Below are 21,172 nucleotides of genomic sequence, written 5' to 3' on the forward strand. Positions count from 1 at the left end.
ATTGTTATAGGAAAACGCGTTGTACGAGTGAGTATAAATTAATCAAGTTTATCTTTATTAATATGTATTTAGTTTAACTAAGAATTTTTTTTGGACTGGATTCTCGCTGCTGCTCATATGCACAGATTTAGGTGGTTTTAGGCGACAGGAAGTGGAAGGCACCTAGGTAACGAACCATTTTAAGTTAACGAAACCAAACTTGAGTCGCCACATACTATTTCAACGGGTTGGATATTTTAAGTTATAAAGTTACTTAGTCGACTCATCATTTGTGATGTCGTGTCTCTCTTAAAGATATAAGATAAATTTCGTTTATTCAACATTGGAACTTTTAACAGAACACTTGTTGATCGTCAACTTATTATTTTTTTGAACTATTTTTTATACTCTGCTTCACAAGTTGTTATAGTTGTGGAGAAGAAGCAGGAAGAAACTCCACAACAAGACATTTTTTAATAAAGCTTAACACGGATTTATTCATAAACAATTTATCAGATATAGCCCAAATGACATTAAAATAATCAGGATTATTTTTATTTAAATATTTGTTTATTGAATAATAAACTTTTTACGTCAATATACTTTTAATATGCGTTTTGATTTTTGTAAATGGTAGTCCAATAATGTTTTGCGGCATTTTATTAAAAATCCCATTATGATTATTAGATATGAAATAAAGATATTTTCAGTCGAAACTCTTGTGCAGCCATTTTATTCCGGTGCCTTGTAAATACACTATGGTTGTACCTTTTTTTTTAATTTATTGGAATTATTGTAAACGTGACGCCTTGACGGAATCATTGACAATCTCTTTCCGTACTATTCTATCTTCTGCTATCATTAAGGCAATTGTAATAGTCATGTTTTTGATTTCATCAGATCAACGGGTGGTTGTCGAATGGGTCATTTACCGTCCATTTTACCTGCAATTAGTAGCTTGTCAAAGTTATCTAGCTGTCTGCGTGCGATATGGTCAAAATTATTTGTAAAAACCGTTATTTTTCAAATAAACACAATGCAAATTTGATTATAAACTATAGAAATTAATATAAAATGGGAAATTCCCGAGTTGAGAGGGGATTTATTTCATATATGGGACAAAAAATCGCATAAAGTTACAAAATATAATAATTTTATCGATGCAATATAGTTCATATAAGAACGTTTTTAAATTATTTTTTGGATATATTTTTTTTATAACTCAATTTGAATATGAAAATAAATATGCGGATTTATAAAAGCGTCTGAAGATTTCAGAGTGATTTCAACTATATATAATTATATATCTTTAAATATAGTAAATGACGATTCATTTAACATATTTAAAATCTATATATTTACCTATTTGGTCACGCCTTAATTTGTCCACTGGTGCTATAAAATGGCACACTTCTAAATTACATAATTAAAAGTATCATTAATTGTAAACTAGGCTTTATATATATATATATATATATATATATATATTTATACACAATGTCACCTCTAGTATAAATTTCAATAAGCCCGGTTGGAAACGACTTTAATCCAGCGCTTTTCGACCACCTGAACGAGTATCATATCAATATACTCTATAACTAATGTATTAATTACAAAATATATAATGTATGAATAAGTAATGTATTAAATACACAATTTATTTGAACTTACGATAATCTTACGTCATGGTTATTAAACTAATTGAAGGTCAAAATCTCTCTATCAAACCGTATAGGTAGCACTTAGTTAGTCATTAGAAAATATCACAGTTTCGAATGTCAATAATTTTAATTGGAGATAAATGACAATTTTTTTTAAAATATTTTTAAGTGTCGGTTTGACGTTGATTTATGGGACAATTTGATTTTCCACAATATATTGAGTGTTCTGACAACGATTACGAGAGAAAATATATTTGAATATTAAGTATTTTAATTATTGCCAACTCGCGGGTCGCAAACCACATGCGGTTCTATGAAGTATTGTTTGTGGCATTTTTAAATGTACCACCTAAATTTGCTTTTTATTTATATATCATTACGTTTAAAAAATATTATTCGTATTTTAAAATGTCGTTTAAATTTCCGAAAATATATAATTATTCGCAAAATTTAAACAAATGTCATATTAAGTGAAATAAAATATTTTAAACGATCATTATAAACATAACACTCGGCAATAAAATTTCTCCCGAAATAGAAAAGATAGTATCAGAACAAAAATAAATATATTTATTAATTTTTTTTTCGGCCAACTTAAAGTTAAACATTATTTGTATAGCAGTGGTAGCCCAGTGGTGACAGTCTTTATAAATCACATTTTGTGTATTAATTATATGTAGGATTGCTACTGTTCCATACAGCGATCTCCATACTGCGTACTTATTATGGTACTGCGATCGCCAATCTATCTGCTCCGACTATCAAACAATTTAGTCTTACCTGTTATAGAACATAAAGACAACGAAATATAAACAAAGGTTAACCTAACTTTAATACTATGTTATGCAGGTCTTTTTAAAAAAATTAATGTATTTTGTTTAATTTTTAAAGACATATTGTCTTTGTAAACGTAATAATTTCTTTGTAAAAACAGTTTTAATTGCAATATTTCGATATTTTCATCATTGACTGGTACCGTATGCACATTTGAAATAATCCCTGATCTTATATGCACCTTTGTTTACTACACTTAAATCGTTATTCGAATAAAATTTTTATAAATTAATAATGAAAATATAAACGTAGTTTTCACGGAACCCTTGTTATATATCGCCGAAGTTTCGCCGACAAATGTAAGCCCTAAATGATGATCCTTATAATCGATCACCCTGTATAAAAATAGTGGTTCAAAACTTAATTTAAGACAAGTACATAAACGGCCTGTGTGTATAGATTGAATACATGTTTCGTGTGATATTCTATCCATCCTGTATAATTAATGCTAACAAAACATTTGTTCCAATATTTGTCATATAGATGATAAGGGCAAGCCCAACTCGATATTGTTATTGTCGAATATTTGTGATATTAGATGAATCCGTATATGTGCCAATGTATCGTCAAACCAATATCTATTATGTGCTTGAATATTTTGAATTACTATAATTGTTTACTCATATAAATATAGAGATCCGCAGAAGGACTAAGATCATAGATCTTGTTTGTAGAATGGGTCGTCGTAAGACGTAAGACTGTTAATTATAACGATTATTGGGGGAATTCTATGCTTTGAAATGGGCGTCTATCATATACGTATGCCAATGCCTCCAGTTTGATCAGAATTCGTTCGACTCTTTAACTTCTATATAAATTTCTATTTATATAAATAATTTAAAATATCAATGTAAGCTATATTATGTTGCTAAAAATACTATCACAGGAAAACTAAATTGGTTATATTTACAAAGAGAAAATTTTATGAAGTTATAAATTACAGCACCTTTTAATTTTATCGCCAATTCAAAGTATAGTTTCAAATGTAATTCACTCTTCAAGACGGCTGTCTAATTTAGACTGTTATAAGCGGTATATTTTATTTTCAGATGTAAAAATATATAAATTATTTTGTTCTATTTGTGAGTTATTTCTTGCATATAGTAGATATTGGTTTGAAAAAGACTATATTATGTGAGAATGTTAGATTGTCGACTGATTTTTGTGTAGATGCGTTAATATGTTACGAATTATTGATCCGATATTTGGAAGCTAAGAAAAATTTATACCTTCCGTGTATGTGGGAAAAATGTCTGTGATTTAAAATCGAAGTTATATGTGTGTTTGTTAATAATTATATGTGAAGTCATTGAATATGTAAGATAATGTTTATCTAAAGTTATAAATATTAATATCACCTATGATCCTATACGAATTTTGCCATTTTGTACATCAGGGGTGAACAACACGTGGCCCGTGGGCCTCTTGCGGCACTTTTAACTTGTTTATGCAGTCCACCGTGCATTCCGATTTTTTTTAATCGACTTTCTTTCATCAGTATACTGTTATAAAATAAATTATAATAATAGTACATACTAAACCGAAAAAAAATTACGAGTTACTCTCATAGCGACTTGTTCAAACATCCAATACGAATGTGATACGTTTGCGCAATTGTTTTGTATCGATTTTATGTAAAAATACTGGTTTTATTAAATTTACACATTTCATTACTCTAATGTTGATTATTAATATAGTTTTATAGGTTATACATAAGTATTACTTGTGCGGCGTGCTAAACACTTAAAATTTAAATTGGCTTCTTGATTAAAAAGGTTGTTCATCCCTGGTATACTTAACTGAATTTAATCATGAATTGTATATTTTGTTGTAAATTCAATGTTAAATTGTTGATTTTAAAAATCATATAAATAATATATTTCCACAGTTAATTTTTGTATTATTTAACGATATTTACATTGATATTACAGAAAACACAGTAAACTATAAATCTAATGCGTGTATATAATGCATGTGTAAAAGTTTTATTTAAATTACGTACAGCTAAAACTAAAAGGAGTAGTAATAATGAAGACAACTGTAAATGAAAAATGTACATAAAAGTAATGTAGGTGTATGTGTCAGTTATCTAAAAAAAGAGGATATTAACTTTTTTTAATTTTGATCCATGTTTTTTTACAACTACCCGCATAAATTTCCGGCAAAGTCACGACTCAATTTTTTATGATTTTTTGTAATCGTCTTGAATACATAATTTTCTGGTCCAGTGACGTTCGACTTGAAAACAAGGTCGTGCCTTAAGGTTATGTAATAAGAAATCGAATATTTCATTTCATATTTATCTATAGTTAAAGTGTTGGATTAATATGGAAAGAACTTTTATACTTAAAAATTTCGGTGTGGGTGTTCACTATTTAGACTGAGTTGAATTGTTGATCTTCGGTGAATTGGCGGAAATTGTATCCGTTCATATTTTTGGGCAGACGATATGCATGTTGATGGGTCTCACAATAACGTAAGCATTCGGAAAAGTAGGTTATAGAGACCTGTGGAGGTATCTCAGCGAATTTTTTATTAAGGCTGTACCAGAAAGGCGCAACCTGCAGCAATAAAGAAAACATTTTTTTCTAGTCAAACTTTTTTGAAATTTGGATTTAGGAATGGCTGATTTATGTTAATTTTTTATTTTTTTTTAACAACATCTGTTGTTGTTTTTTTGATAAATATGTAAATGGTGATTGGATTCTCGCATCAATGTTTGGTAGCGAACTAAGATCATCGAAGGACTGATTACGACAATAAGATCCAAAATTAATTAAGAAAGGGACTAATATATGGATACTTCTGCTATGCAGCAAACAATGCGTATTACTTAGATTATATATTACACCGAGACTCGGTGTTTGGCAATGATCGGTATAACATTACTCCTGAGGATGCCCCGTGGAGGGGTGAAACACGTGTTAGTGAATTAACGGTGGTTGTTGTGTTTCCCATTGTTCACCGCACGCGCATTTATCAGCGGGCTGGCGGGCGGTGCACTTCATTGCATACTGCTGCATAGCGGAAGTAGCCATATTCCCTTTCTTACTTAGGATGGACTTCCGCGAGGTAACGCGTGAATCTATTAGATATCCAAAATTAATATCTTACATTTTAAATTTATACATATTTTGTTTCTTAATCTTCTTTAATGAAAAGCATTGTTATAGTATGGGTTATGTAGTACGTTGCTAAGCAAGAAAAGGACCAATATTTAGCCACTTCCGCACATTGGAAGCGGAAGTGGCTAAATATTGGTCCTTTTCTTACTTAGGATGGACTTCCGCGAAGTAACGCCTGATTCCATTAAATACGTTGCTAAGCGTTCATGTTATAATATTTTGCCTGTGTTAATTTTAACCAAAGCTGTAAGTATGGGCAGCAGATTCTACTGCGTACCATAATACCACATTGTGATCGCCAACCCGCCTGCCAAGCGTAGAGAGGCTTTGATGGAGGCCTATAGCTTGCAGTGGGAATCTTGAACGAAGAAGATAATTTTTTTTTTAATTTGATTGCTGCAATATCTTTCGAGAGTCTGCAGAGGCGGTTAGTTTTAAAAAGTTTCGATGTTGAATTGGATACATTTCTAGAAATTTAACGATACGTTTCCAAACTGGCGTGATGCCAATTGTAGTTTTGATGGAACTGAATTTCTATATATATAGATGCACACAAAACTCATGATCCAGTGAACCAATCGGCTTCCAACTTTGTAGAGGTGCTTCGTAATGTACTGTTTTATCTCTGATCGCTACGTCTTACCGCTAAGGTCAATGATTTTTATTGTTTTTTTTTCATAACCTTAGCTGTGTTATTCACTAGGATGTGTTTTGCTAGATTGCCTTCGCCATAGATTTCTGTAAAGACCAGTTTGAAGCGGCCAGCCACTAGTGTGTTTCGAAGACCTTAACACTGTCAATTGTCCACCATCCTCACCGGGGGTTCTAGTAAGTTCGAGATAGTAATTGGTTAGAATTTCCGAGAACCGTACACAAAAAATTATTAATAAATTCAAGGTCACGCGTGTTCTTGATCATAGGGTTCAGTGTTTATTGTTTAGAGCAGTGTTTCCCAACCTTTTTTTATGCCATGCCCCACATTAGCTTTTTAAAAATTCTTACTCGCAGCATTTCAAATTTATTTTGTATACATTAATATTTATTTCAGAATTTCCTTTTAACCTTAAACTTGACATCTGGCATTGCATTTAAATGGCCCGGAGCGGAAGGTTTAAACTCATATTGATTCCATTTTCGAATTGGCCCTCTTAAAAAATCAAATTACCCCTTTATGGGGCGTGGGTCAGACGTTCGGAAACATTGGTTTAGATTTATTGGTTTAGGTTTAGACGGAAACATTCGCACACATATACATACCATTCTTTTCGGAATATTTAAGAAAATTTTTACATGTGTATGCGTCTATTTGTTATTACTACAGTTTTTTGTTTATTTGTTGTTGTTGTTGTGTGTATACTTTTATTTGTTGAATTACTGCAATAATTGTGTGCAGTAAATATATATAAATATATATTAAATAGTAATAGACGGAAGTGCTCACGACATCCGTATATGGTTGAAATACTTTTCACCTACACAAACCTACGGGCATCATTATTTCCAGCCAATAATAACTTAGGAGTCTTCAATTCTAGAGTGAATAGGTATCTTCTAGGCAAGCATGTAGCATTGTAGAACTCGCTTAGCATCAGGCGAGACGGATTAGTTATTTGGGAAAATAATTTTCCCCTATTTTAATAAACGCTCCCATAATTTTATTATCAGGCACATTTTAATAAACAAAGAAGAAAACTTCAGCAAATTATGGAGAAAAAATTTATCCGTGTATTCGAGACTAAACTTATTGTCACCCTGGCAGTACATATCTATATATAAGAAATTAATGTCACGATGTTTGTTCGTAATAAAATCCGAGGCTGATCGTTTCCATCCGAAAGTGTCATTTTTTCTTTGTTTTTATTGAAATCTGTCTGATAGAGAAAATAAAAATTATTTATGAAACATACTTCAGTGTGATTACTTTGCAGATGTAATGCGTTATTAAAGTGGTATATGAATTATGATAAACGACAGCCTAGCGGTTTGGCAAGTTCAAGTGGCAGCATGTTTGAAGGTTCTGGAGTGAAGACCACAGATCATCAAGCGAAGACATCCACCAACGAGATGAACAGACTTGCAATAGATTTAAAATAAATCAAACGTACTTGTGGAAGAATTGTGGCGAAGGATGGGGGGTGTTGCAAAGAAGGTTTTTTATATGGCCCCCGCTTTTTGGCACCTTTCGTTCACCCCTTCATGTGTAATAGGGGCTTGGTTTACAGAAGTTTAATATTTTTTTCAGGTTGAAATTTTTATTTCATTTTCTCCCACTCTTACAATATCTTCTTCTGTAAGAAAAGGACCAATATTTAGCCATTTCCGCACATGCAGTGATCCAAACACAGAGCACTAATCGGTGTAACATAACTCCTGAAGATGCCCCGTAGAGGGGTGATACACGTGTTGAGTGATTTAACGGTGGCAGTTGTGTAATTCGCATTGTTTGCTGCATACGCATTAATCAGCGGGCTGCGGGCGGTGCACTTTGTTGCACGACTACCAACCACTGCATGTGGAAGTGGCGGAATATTGCTCCTTTTCTTAGGATGGACTTCCGCAAGATAACGCCTGATTCCATTAAATGTATCTTCTATTTTTTATCCTCTTGCTTCATATTTTCTGACGTTCCTTACATTTTCTACACATCTTATAGATATCTCCATTCCTTCCACACCATAATTTCTAAGGTATAACAGCTTTTTATATTTGAAAATCGCGTTATATAATAGCCCAGTTATTAATTACTCGTGTCTTTATTTTACTTTTTATTTGTAAACACATTATCTATTTATTTAATTTGACTTCGTATTTTATACAATATTATCACAGTAAATTTTTCTTCATGACTGTGGGATCTTATCCGACTCTGATTACGTGAAAAAGTGTCTTGGAGAGCCTCAGGAACACTGGGCGACTCACTTTGTCGCCCACTTGTGAGTTCGGTGCAAGAAAGGTTCAAAAGATTGGGATGAAAAGAGAAGGATAGAAGAGGAGAAAATTAAAATCGAAAATTATTAAAGAAATTAAAGTCCTCGTTTTAAATATGATAAGATGGAAAGACATTTTAAGGTTATTAAAAAAAATTGATGACATGAAATTAGAAATACACGCCGACTGCTGGACATAGGCCTGCTTCAAAAATTTGTAATGGCATCTGTTAAAAGCGGCATCTACTGTCTTCCGATTACCCTAACAAGTTTATTCACTTTGTAGGTTAAAATGGCGAATTAATTTCTTTAAAATGAAAATATATTCTAATTATTAATAAAATCCTAGCGTTCGAATTTTAAATATCTCTTCTATAAGTAATTCAATAAGGTAATGATTAACACGCGGCTGGCCGATATTTATGACAGTATGGAGTGATATAAATAGGAATTTTGACCTCATACTGGTATATAGCCACGTAATATAAACACTCGATTGTAACACGTGCTTGTCGTCGGTTATGGTGCGAAGCTTGACTCATCAAATAAGGGTTAAGACACACATTTGAACTATAACATTGCGGTATTGGAGCGGGAGAGTGATGTCATATGCAAAGACCACGCCCTCTTTTAACCTTTATAACAAGATATTGGTGGCTGATTCGGAGTGATCCTCACGGTCATATATATTTCAAATAAAATCGATTTTTAGCGGCCTTAACTTGGTCATCTATCCACCTTTTAGGTGGACGTCCTGCGCTGCGTTTGACCTCTAATATCTTAAGGTCCAGAGGGTTGCAGTGGAGGGAGCTAATTTGGCTAGCATGATAACACGTAGGGAACTTCAGTTCTACCCCAGGACGTTAAGGCAATAGACATAGACAATAGACAGTGTTTACAAACGAGGGACCCACGCCCTACTGAGAGGGAATTGAAAATGTTATGTATATAAGGGGCGTAAACATTTTAGAAAATTATTGGTGAACACTATTGGTGCGTAGCACTAAAATTATTGGAATTGCACTAAACCAAAATACGATAGTATGAGAAAGAAACTACTCAAACAAAACCGTGAGGTTAAAGCTAGTAGGTATCTTGCATATCCCTTTCGATACCTCCGCAACAGAACTATATACCTTGTAAGATTTTCAAACGAATATAAAATAACTACATTTTTTCATTTATTTATTAATATGTAAGATAGATAGGTAATTATACATGTACAAAATAATGCGTAGTTAGGAACCAATTATATTCTTTACTTATATTAAGTTACAAATAGAAACAGAACTTGTAGTCCAGCGGTAGGGGACTAAGACTTACGATTGTTGGTCGCGGGTTCGATTACCTAGATACAAATTTGTGTATAAATTACACTAAGTGTTATAGTTATGTTGGATTGTCATAGCTCATAAACAAAGATTCCAGAGAATGGGCAGCAGCTTCCTTTGCCTACCAAACACCACACTGCGATCGCCAATCCCCATAGCAAGCGTCGCGATTATTGTATCCATTGGCTGAAAGACGAAATAGAAAGTAAAGCAAAATTAGTAGTAATATCACGAATGATACATAAAAAAAATCTACATTAACATTTATTTTTCGTACGAAATCTGGTGATTTAGTCCATTCCATTTTTATATTTCGAATTCAAATGTCAATTCATATTCAAATTCTTTATTTAAGTAGGCGTTTACAAGCACTTTGAAATTATTTTAACCACGCAAATGAGTCAACGAACCAAGTTCCACACATTTTGATCAACTGAAAACTGTTCAATGTTATATTGAGATTTTTTTAATAATATAATTATAATTATTTACGAAAAGGAAGGTTTAAGTTATTCTGTGGAATATTATTATTTAAGAGTGTAGCCAAACCTATGAGGGGTTCGTCAATTTATTGTGTCTGTCTTTATTTTTTAATAACACTAGCGTCTTCGTCTGCGTTAAATATTACAAAAAAATATTTCGTCCAATTAGTTTTTACGTTATAGATTTTTTTAAAAACAATAGTAGCCAAGTTACACCTTTTTACATCAGGTACCAGCCAGTATAAGTCACATCAAAATCGGCTCATTTAAGAGATAAGCCAAAACAAACAGACATACAGAGAGATAAAAATTTTAAAAATGTAATTTTGGTATAAGTATCGTGTACATATATATCTTTTTATTTACCGACCAGTACGCGTTTATCATTCCTAAACAGAAATGCACTGGCTTTCCAAATGCCTTAGAAACCTGTGCCAGAAACGAGCTGATTTTCAATCCAGACACGCCACATTTATAATTATTTTACTTAATTGTTAATTAATATTATATTGTGAAACCGACCAGTGTGTGCGCAGCCTAATATTAGACCAATGAATTGCGTAGTAGAAAAGCTGTTTATAAATAATTTTAAAACGCCACAAATCGACGCGTGCGGCAAAGTGTTGCCAGATTAGAATCTAGAAAAATTCTTAAATAATTAGTCTTAATATAAAACTGATTACATCATATAATACTTTTATCCTGGAATGCAGTATTACATATATTTCGAACTATGAATTAATTATATAGTATTGCTACTAAACAAATAAGTTTCCAGAGATTTGGCAGCAGCGTCCTCTGTGTACTATAATACTACACTGATCGCCAACCCACCTGCAAAGTGTGGCGATTATAGTATATCCTTCTATAGATATCTTTGGGAGAGACCTGTGCCTTATGTTGGGCGTGTATGATCTAAAACGAAGATAATGTTCACGTCGTTCCCAGTACTTTGCACTACCCAAAGACTAAGTTGCTGAACATCCTTCCATTGGCAGAAGTAGCTATATATTGGTCCTTTTCTAACTTAGGATGGACTTCCGCAATATATATATATATACTGTCACGGATGAAACTAAATTCGCGAAACGGAACGTTTTACATGTATAAATATGTAAATAGTATATATATGCTGTAGTTATTAAAAAAATGGCAAAAACATTACAAATTTTACGAGTTGTTCACGCAAAATATCATGTCACACTTTATGCAAATCACCATGAATGCAATAATCTTTTCAAAAGAAGAAAAATAAACGACAAAAGTTTCTAAAAACATTTTCGATTTATGGAAATTGTTTGTGTTATAGCAACACCGTTTCGTAAATGTTGTTTCGCCGCGCTACGATTCAGGTCACTCCCGGTAAGTGTGTTGTGAAAAAAAAAAACGAAAATACAGATTATAAATAGAATTTTGAATAAAAGTAGTGTTGTAGACGAGTGGTCGACTTTTATTCGCTCTTTTAACGGTTTTTTTTTAAATGAGAACCGAATTTTTGACTAAACAGCGCAGTAGCGTCACGGTGAGGATTTTATTTGTTGCCGTTTTTGGGGATCTCTTTATGCCTGTAGAATAGGGATTGTTTGCTCAAATATTTTTTTTTTAATTTTACTTTCTTCTTTCATACTATTAAGCTATTTTCATGGTTACGATTGCGACATGTTATGTATATAGCATATATAATTAGCATAGTTGGATTGCGACGTATAAGTCGATGATTCAGTTCCTTAGAGGACGTTTTATATATATAGAACGTCGCGTTTTGAGTGAAGTCGGCTCCCTTTAATCGATGGAATTTTTGTTACCAATTATGACTAAAAAAAACGTGGTCTCTAACCTCGGACCACATTGGAAATTTCACAGTCGCTTAACTAACTATAGAGAAGGTTATGATCAGGGTAACAGATTTGCAGTGGCAGCAGGCAGGCGACAATGACAGTCGGAGTTAAAAAGTTCTAGAGTGAAGACACGGATCAGCAAGCGCGAGGTATGTTGTCTACCCAGGAGGACTGACAACCAAGTTAAGGTCATCGGAAGACGTTGGATGCTTACCACTTCCGGTCACCATCGGTCCTATTTCAAATCTATGGAGGAGGCCTTTTTTTAGAATCGGACGTCGTGAGACTGAAATAATGATGTTGAAGCATTCCGTGTGGAACAGCTATCACGAATACTTTACATAGTCGGTTTGTTTCAGTTTGAATACCGTAAGTCTAAAACGTAAATGTCATTGGTTAAAAAGTTTTTGCTTAAAGACGATGGAAGCAAAACTCTTCCTAGCGGTAAGGCCTATGTTCAGATGTGGACGTCCAACTGAAATGACGATGATTAATCATTTTTATTCTTTATAGTCAAAGCATTTGACCTCTGTCTAGCCTGATGGTAAGCGAGGTCTATGATTGTAAGGAAGTGGAACAAGGCTTTGTGAGCTAACTTCATATACACAACGAGGCGGTATCATTGATCAGTTAACCCGGAGACCGCGGGGAATCTCGAGCCCTTTCAGAGATGTCCATCGGATTCTCTAGTTGAGTCGCCAAACAACAAGATTGCTCATTTCATCACGGGGTAGTCTTTTTTGCGTGGTTAGCACACCACTTGGGCCTCCAACTACAGCGGTTGGCCAGCAGAAAACTGTGCCTCGGATACCGCTGCTCTTATAATGCCATCAATATTTTGTGTCTGCGACAAGTCTGCCTAAAACAAGGCTTCTGTTCTGACTTATCCACTTGAAACGGCTGCACCGGACCTCATGCCGGAATACCATACCGCATGGCAACATGGCTTCGTTCGATGGGTGCTTACCACCACCAAGTTGTCACACGTTTAGCGCCAACCAGGCATCACAAGTAGGGTTTCGAGGGTATAGCTAACGACGCGGAGACTACAGCCTCATAATACGAGGGTGGATTGATATATAACTAGCCTTTGATAGATGACGTTACTTAAAACTGAATTGGAACATCGTCTTACTAAGTGTATCGAGCTAAAAGGGGACTATGTTGAGAAATAAATCGATTTAAATCCAAAAAGCTTGTTTTTTCTATCAAAGGCTAGTTATATATCAATCCACCCTCTAATTTCGTCAGTAACAGCTATTAGGAATACTTAACACATTCGTTTTACTTCAGTTAGGATATATACCGCAGTTTTGAAAATTATTTTTAATTGTAAGGAATTTTTAGCGAAGGGATTTCCCCCACGATAAACAATAATAAGTTTTACATTATTAATGAGTGGTCCGTCCCTACCAGAACTAATTGGTTTAATCTACTACACTATCGATGATTCAATATGTATATCTGATATCGAGAATAAATTGGTTTTTGATTATTTCTTTGTCGGTGTGTAATCTTTCGGTGTGTAATCTTTATTGATCATAATAAACATTGTAACACGCCTTAATGACAAAGCGGTGCAAACGAGGTATTTTAAATTACAAAATCATCACGTCAGCTGATAGACGTACACTGCACGGCATAGGTTTCCTCCAAAGAGACCTCTTTAGCTTGTTAAGCGATAGCTTGATAATGAGGTCCGAAGTGAGACCTGCACATGCAGAAAACGGTAGTATAACCACAATGTGCAAAATATAAGCTGTGTCCATTGTCCTCTAATTCCGTTTAGTGGTTCTGTATTTATAATAAATTCGGCACACGAGACGGCCAGTCACGTGACATGACGCAATATCACGCGATGTTCGATGCGTATACCGGTTTTTGTGTTTAAATTTCGAATGCCAAATGTAGTATTTCAAACAAAGATTGGTATTTATATGCATGTGTCGGTATTTTTTAAACTTCACTAATTGCGAACTAAACGCGTGTAAAAAAAACTATTTAAAAATGCGTTCATTTTAGGCTATTTTTTTTTTCGGACACTACGGAGAATATTTAATTTTTTTTAAAGTAATATAGATAACTATAGAAAATACATATTGATTTGTTATAGGTTTAGAAGCTTTAAAGTGACAAAAAGCTTTAAAAATAGCGGTTTCAGAGATAATAATAACGTAATAATATTATAGTAAAAAAAAGTGTTTCAAAAATTTTGATTTCTACATATTAAAAATAATTATGGTTTACATTCTGTCGCTGCATAATTAATACTATAAGAAGTTACTGGCTTGTCGTATTTCAAAAGAAAAGAAATAATGTAACATATAAGTGATCACTTTACACAGGGTTGGAAATAAATGTAAAAGCTTTCAAGGTTTTTGCTGATAAATGTGCTATACATTTATAGCTTTTACACCTATAACTAATCACGTTTAAATTTACTTCTTAGAACTATGTGCAAGTGTTGCTTATTCTACGCATTAATTTCAGGAAACTGATTTGCTGTATTTATAACTATATTACAAACATAATATGGAAACGTTGCAATAAGAATAGAGTAGTACAATTAGCGGTCTCATTGCATTCCGAGAACTTTTACAGACAGCCTTTGAATTGGAAAATATATAAATACTAGCTGATCCCGTAAACGTTGTTGTGCAAAAAAAATTGATATTTTAATTTACAAATAAAAAATAAGGGTTGATCGTAGAGGGGTGAAAATTTATGGTTGTATGTATTCTTGTATGCTGTATCATAAAAAAATAATAAAACAAAAAATTTCGTTAAAAAAAAAATTAAGTGTGAACAACCTTTATCACTTAGGGGTATTGAAAATAGATAGTAGCCGATTCTCAGACCTACTGAATACGCATATTAAATTTGGTAAAAATCAGTCAAACCGTTTCAGAGGAGTTCAAGTTCGAACACTGTGACACGAGAATTTTATATATTAGATGTAAATCAATAGGAGGTGTCAACTTATATTCGAGAGGTATTAAATAATGTAGAATTGGCAGTTAAAATTTTATTGTTTATATAATTAGTCTAAAATATGTGTGGGCAGTTTTTAAGTGGCAGTGGGCGGGCGGGCGGCGCAACCGACGGCCATTGGCATAGAAAGGTTCTCATTGGCGACGACAAACCAATCATTAGACACGGTGTGGGTAGCCCCCTAGTTGAACTGACAATAAAATTAAGGCCTGGAAGGCCCTGCATGCGGGTAGCTCAAGACTCTGGTTATCAGAGCGATCTATGGGGGAGGCTTATAACTTATTCTTTTTAAATACAGATTTAAAATTAATAAACAGTTTTATTGACCGTATTATTTGATGTATAATTCAAGTGTGCGTATAAAGAATTTTCTTATCGACGTAGAATGAACATGTAATATGTGTATATATATATATATCTATATATATATATATATATATAAGAAAAAATCATACCACGTTTGCGCGTACATAATGCATAACAAAATTTATAACTTATCCCGCTAATTATAGGTTTGCAGTTTTGGAAAATTATAAAGCATACGTCTTAAATGACTTTCTTTATTTTTAAAGTGTGGGTCGTATACGCCTTACGCGGCCTGAATGGAAAAAACTTCATAAATTGCAGTGGCACTGAACGTGTTAACCAAGCAATTCTTGCAAGAACGAAATAAAACTGCGGGACAGATACTTGATGTTGTCAAATAAAACACTCATTTGGATAAATATCAATTTTAATAATTATTTTAATACAATTTTCCCTTACCATGGTTTCAAGCAGTGATATGTTAAAAACTATATTTAAATATGTTATGGGTGGTTATAACGCACTAAAACTAAAAGCGCAAAAGCGCTACGTCTCGGTTTTGTAAAGAAAAAATGCAGCGCTTTTGCGCCGCGTGGCAATTGTTAGAGGCATTCTCTAGTTTTACAGCTTAGCAATATATTATGCGGTTTATTTTCATTTATGTTGTTTATCCAAATAAGATATTTAAATATACATTCCGGCTAAGACGACGAATACAGATATGCGGATAAAAAAACAGCACAGTGCTTTTTGATTGGTCCAAAATCACGCCACATCCCGTTCGAGTAGCATCTTGAGACATTTGGATAAAAAAAAACGTTGGTAAACAAAATGTGTCATTTTCTATTCTTATTTAGAAATTGATTCCAATAGCAACTCTGAGGATTAAAGTTGTTCTTAATATTGTTTTTTTTATTACGTACTTATTCATTTTTTATTCATTATTCATGTTAGCTGATAGACGCTTAGTGCAAGAAAAGCCTTCGCCGAAGATCGTCACGATGACTTCGAGCGATGTTGCCTGTGTAGTCATTTCTATATTTACATACCGTTAAAACATATGAGTATGATGTGCTATGAATTTAATTTTATCTAAATATATATATTAGTCATTGTACGTATTAGATAAGAAAATTCCTGATTGTAACCACTTGATTTATACATCAAATAATACGGTGATTGAAATATCGTTTATTTATTTTAAATCTCTATTTGAAATGAATAAATAGTACAATATATATAGAAAACAATATTAATACGTCATTATCATAATGCAGAGTTCCCCAAACTTTTTTGTGTCGTAGACCCCTTGCCATGTTTTTCCGTGTTGGGTAGACCCCCTACTTACCTGATATTGATTTCCTGCAAATTTCTAACTGTAGTGATGTTAGTTAGTTAACTGTAGTTGTACAAAATAACACTGGCTCACTATAATTTGTGTGATATACTATCTGTTTATATTTTTTTAAATATTTTCTTAGCACTTTCCTTTTCAAGATTCAGGAAACGAATGAACGTATTTGTCCCACATTCATATTTATAGAGTGACGAATTGAACAAGTCAGTGCAAGGTAGCGAAGCTCTGAGACTGCGACTCTCAGGTGTTTACAAGTTCAAAATGAATTGCGACCACAAAGCGAATACCAACAACCTACAACTTACACAATTTTATAAACACATAATATTTTATTTACTTCATAGGTACTTATGAATAATGTAAATGTTTTGATATTATAAGATAGTATGATGTAAGTAAATAGGTACTATTAGTGTATGTGTTGAGATCCACTATCGTGGACCCCCATTTTTATTTCATGGACCCCCAAATTTTTTTTCGCTGACGTAGACCCCTTGCAGGTTGTCATAGACCCCTAGGGGTCGATTTAGATCACTTTGGGAATCACTGTCATAATGTCAGCCGATAGATACCCACTGTAAGGCCTAGGCCACCCCTCAAATATGCCACGATGACCACCGGTCTTGCGCTGCCTGAAATCATGGACTTCCACCGACCCTTATACATGTCGTGAGTCCACCTAGGGGGCCCGCTATCTGCTTCGCGTCTACCAGATCGCGATCGCCACTCGTGAACCTTTCGGCCCCAACGGCCATTGGTTGCGCCAGTAATGTACCCCGCCCATTGTCACTTCCGACGAGCAATTCTCCGAGCTACAGTCAGTAACGTTTCTCTCCTTTCTTAACCAAATGATATGATATAACCAATACAGGTTTAGAAGTCCGTGTCGGAAATAAGCTGATGGTTTGATTTAGCAGGCATATTTTGCTGTTATACCTCTGGCACCTACGCTGTATATAAATTCTATAAATCATGGATGCACAGACCGCGGCCCGCCGGTCGAATGCTGGTGGCCCGCCGACAGCAAAAATAATACTCTCGTACATTCGAAAAATATTGAATTCTATTCCAGAATAAAACCAAAAAAATTTAATTATATATATTATAATTCTGGCGGCCGGCCCGCCATCAGCTCATGATTTGCCCGAGTAGCCCCTAGTCATAATAAGTCTGTGCAACCATGCTAAATATTGTTCTTAGATACTTCGTTGACTAGGTCGTAGGATATTCGCTTCTTCTTTTTACTTCTTCCTGTTCTTTTATGACGCTACAACCCTTTGACTCTAGTTTTCTTTAGAATCCTCTACCATCTCGTTCTTTTCTTTGCCGCTCTTTGCTAATTTATCTTCCTTCCGATACTCGATCTTCCTCTATACATACCAGCCATCTTTTCCTGATGAAGATCGCTTAATCGATGTCGTTTTGGTTCCGGGGTCGACTTGGAGTTGGTCTTAAAAGCCATGATGTCCTTCATTCTTTTCCAAGTAGCCTCTCCATCTGTGCTTTTGACTTGATCATCCTTTCAAAGCTTTCGTTACATATTAATCATTTATTAATTTCGTAATATCGCTAGAGACAATGAACTCTGTTTTGCCCTTAGTTACATTATTAAAGCGATGACGCACACATTCGTCATGTCGCTCGTGTTCGAAATTTAAATTAAGTATGACGTAGTACTATGCAATGTTTTTTTTTAAATAGTTTAAAAAGTATAAATGTCACGATAATGGGATGTCGGTGGATGTGAGGAGCGCAAAGCCTGTTACTTATACATTAATGTCTTGTAGGGGGCGTCTATCGACTGGGCGTCTATCACAAATACTTGCGAATCATTAACCAATACAAAATGTCGGCGTTTTTGTCTTTACTGGAACCTATCTTCGGCTCGGAAGGCAGTTCTGCTGAGAAGAACCAGCGATATTTAATGAAATCAGGCGTTACTTTGCGGAAGTCCATCCTAAGTAAGAAAAGGACCAATATTTAGCCACTTCCGCACATGCAGTAGTAGTCATGCAACAAAGTGCACCGCCCGCCAGCCCGCTGATAAATGCGTATGCGGAAAACAATGCGAATTACACAACTGCCACCGTTAAATTACTTGTGTGTCACATTTCCTTTTCTTACTTAAGAACCAGCGAGAAATTCAACAGTTGCTCTTTATATTTGTAAAGAGCAACTGTTGAATTTATAGACAGACTGCTTGATAATAATGAGCTGATGAACATTATGATATTATCTATGTAATATTGTTAATTTTTTAGCAATCCGTAACAAATAAAATCAAAAATGAAATAGAATTGAATGGCCATTAAGTGGTTTTGTAGACAATAAAAAAGAAGGTTTGATGTTAGTCATGATAGCGAATCTATGGAAGAGTAAAGTGTTTTAAAAATAAGATTATTTTTAAAACAGGACGATTGATTAGAGGCCTTAAAACTTAAAAGAGTTGATTGTTTAGCGATTTCTTAGTAAGTTTCAAAGTTTTTACATCTATTTTTAATGACCCTGTATAAAGTACTAAAATCGCTCGTCGCTCTAAAATACTGTTACATTAATTTAATTTTTCTATGGAATGCGACGGGTCAATAACTTCTGAAATACAAAGTTTGCAGGGATATACGAAATTTAAAAAAAATAAAACTTTTTATTTATTACATCTGAAACATTAATTTCTTTGATAAGGTGTACCAATAACCATGATAAAATAATAGACATCTTTTTATAAATGTCACAATCTACTAATTACATTAAAATTCAAAATATGGAAGGCATATTTTTCGAAAATAAGACATACTGTTTGTCCTATGACATAATTTCGGTCAATATTTAAACAGCTGTTATCCGTATTGCATGTAATAAAATTAGTCATATAAACATGTTACTTTCGTCACATTTGCAGGAAGTTTACACCAGAATTAAAATATATTTAGCTTCATTATTCTTGTATTTAGCCTATAGACGCCCACTTCATGGCATAGGCCTCCCGCAAAGTTTGCCACAATGACGTTATTGCATAGTCATAGTTCCGTCGTAGCACTCAAAGTGTGTTCTATGCAATTTCTATTTCCACTCAACCAGAAGCCAACGTTATAAAAGATTATTATATTCATAGCTCTCTTTCAACTTGAATAAAACAAGTGATAGAGACAGATAGTGATCTGATAAAGAAATTTTAATGTGTGTTTAAATGTACATACAGAAAGTATAAAAAGTACTCTTTATATATAGCAGTGGTGGCAAAGCGGAGAGATTTACTATTGTAGGTCGCGGGTTTGATTCCCGGAATACAATCTTATATAATTCATACTTTGTGCATTTATATAAGATTGTCACTGCTCAGAAATAAGTTTTCAGATAGGCAGCAGCGTCCTCTGTGTGCCATAATAAAACACTGCGATTGATAACCCACTTGTCAGGTGTGGCGATATATCCCCCATAGATATCTTTATGGGAGGCCCAAGTCTTGCAGTGGATGTCTATGGAAACTACGACGACAATATAATATATTATAAAGAAACTAGCTGATCCCGCAAACGTTGTTTTGCAAAAAAAATTGATATTTTAATTGACAAATAAAAAATAAGGGTTGATCGTAGAGGGGTGAAAATTTATGGTTGTATGTATTCTTGTATGCTATATCATAAAAAAATAAAAACAAAAAAATCGTTAAAAAAATAAAAAAAAAATTTTTAAGTGTGAACAACCTTTATCACTTAGGGGTATAGAAAATAGATAGTAGCCGATTCTCAGACCTACTGAATACGCATATTAAATTTGGTAAAAATCAGTCAAGCCGTTTCAGAGGAGTTCAAGTTCGAACACCGTGACACGAGAATTTTATATATTAGATGAAATAAATTTGTGGGATTCCTCGTAGAGCCGATAGGTCTCGGAGGTAATAACAATACGAAATCTGAAGTAGAAGTGTGTATATTCACTGCCTTTTCTCTGTTGATTTTAATGCTGTTAGCCCTAAGGCTTTTACAACTTCGTCGGAACTGAGTTCACGGAGCGGGTCCGTGAACTAGAAACGTATATTCATCAAGCTTAGTCCACATTTATACCGATTTATAATTATGAAAACAATGTTCAACCAATGAAAATCGTCAGCCAATTATAAGTCGAGAAGTACTGTAGAGTGCTCTATTTTGCCCGATATATATAAAGAATAATATTTCTCTGGAATTCCCCCTTTCGCCGCCGCTGACATAATGTAGCTCCTACAATTGAATACTCTGAAATAAGTTGCATTTATTTTTTATACTGCATTGCGACAAGCCAATAACTTTTGGTAATACGGAATGAATCTTCGTAACTGGTCATAAATAAATATGTTTTAGT

The 21,172-nt window shown here is 33.8% G+C and overlaps 1 protein-coding gene across 1 annotated transcript in view; it reads left to right on the top strand.

Moving 5' to 3' along the window:
- Nucleotides 1–21,172, top strand: part of LOC137924903 (probable ATP-dependent RNA helicase DHX35) — a 52,376-nt gene that overhangs the window by 10,856 nt on the left and 20,348 nt on the right. The window lies entirely within an intron of this gene.

The sequence above is a fragment of the Battus philenor genome, unplaced genomic scaffold (assembly GCF_028537555.1).
Source record: "Battus philenor isolate CCGP_79_NKW_IND1 unplaced genomic scaffold, ilBatPhil1.0.hap1 SCAF_25, whole genome shotgun sequence".
Classification (NCBI taxonomy): domain Eukaryota; kingdom Metazoa; phylum Arthropoda; class Insecta; order Lepidoptera; family Papilionidae; genus Battus; species Battus philenor.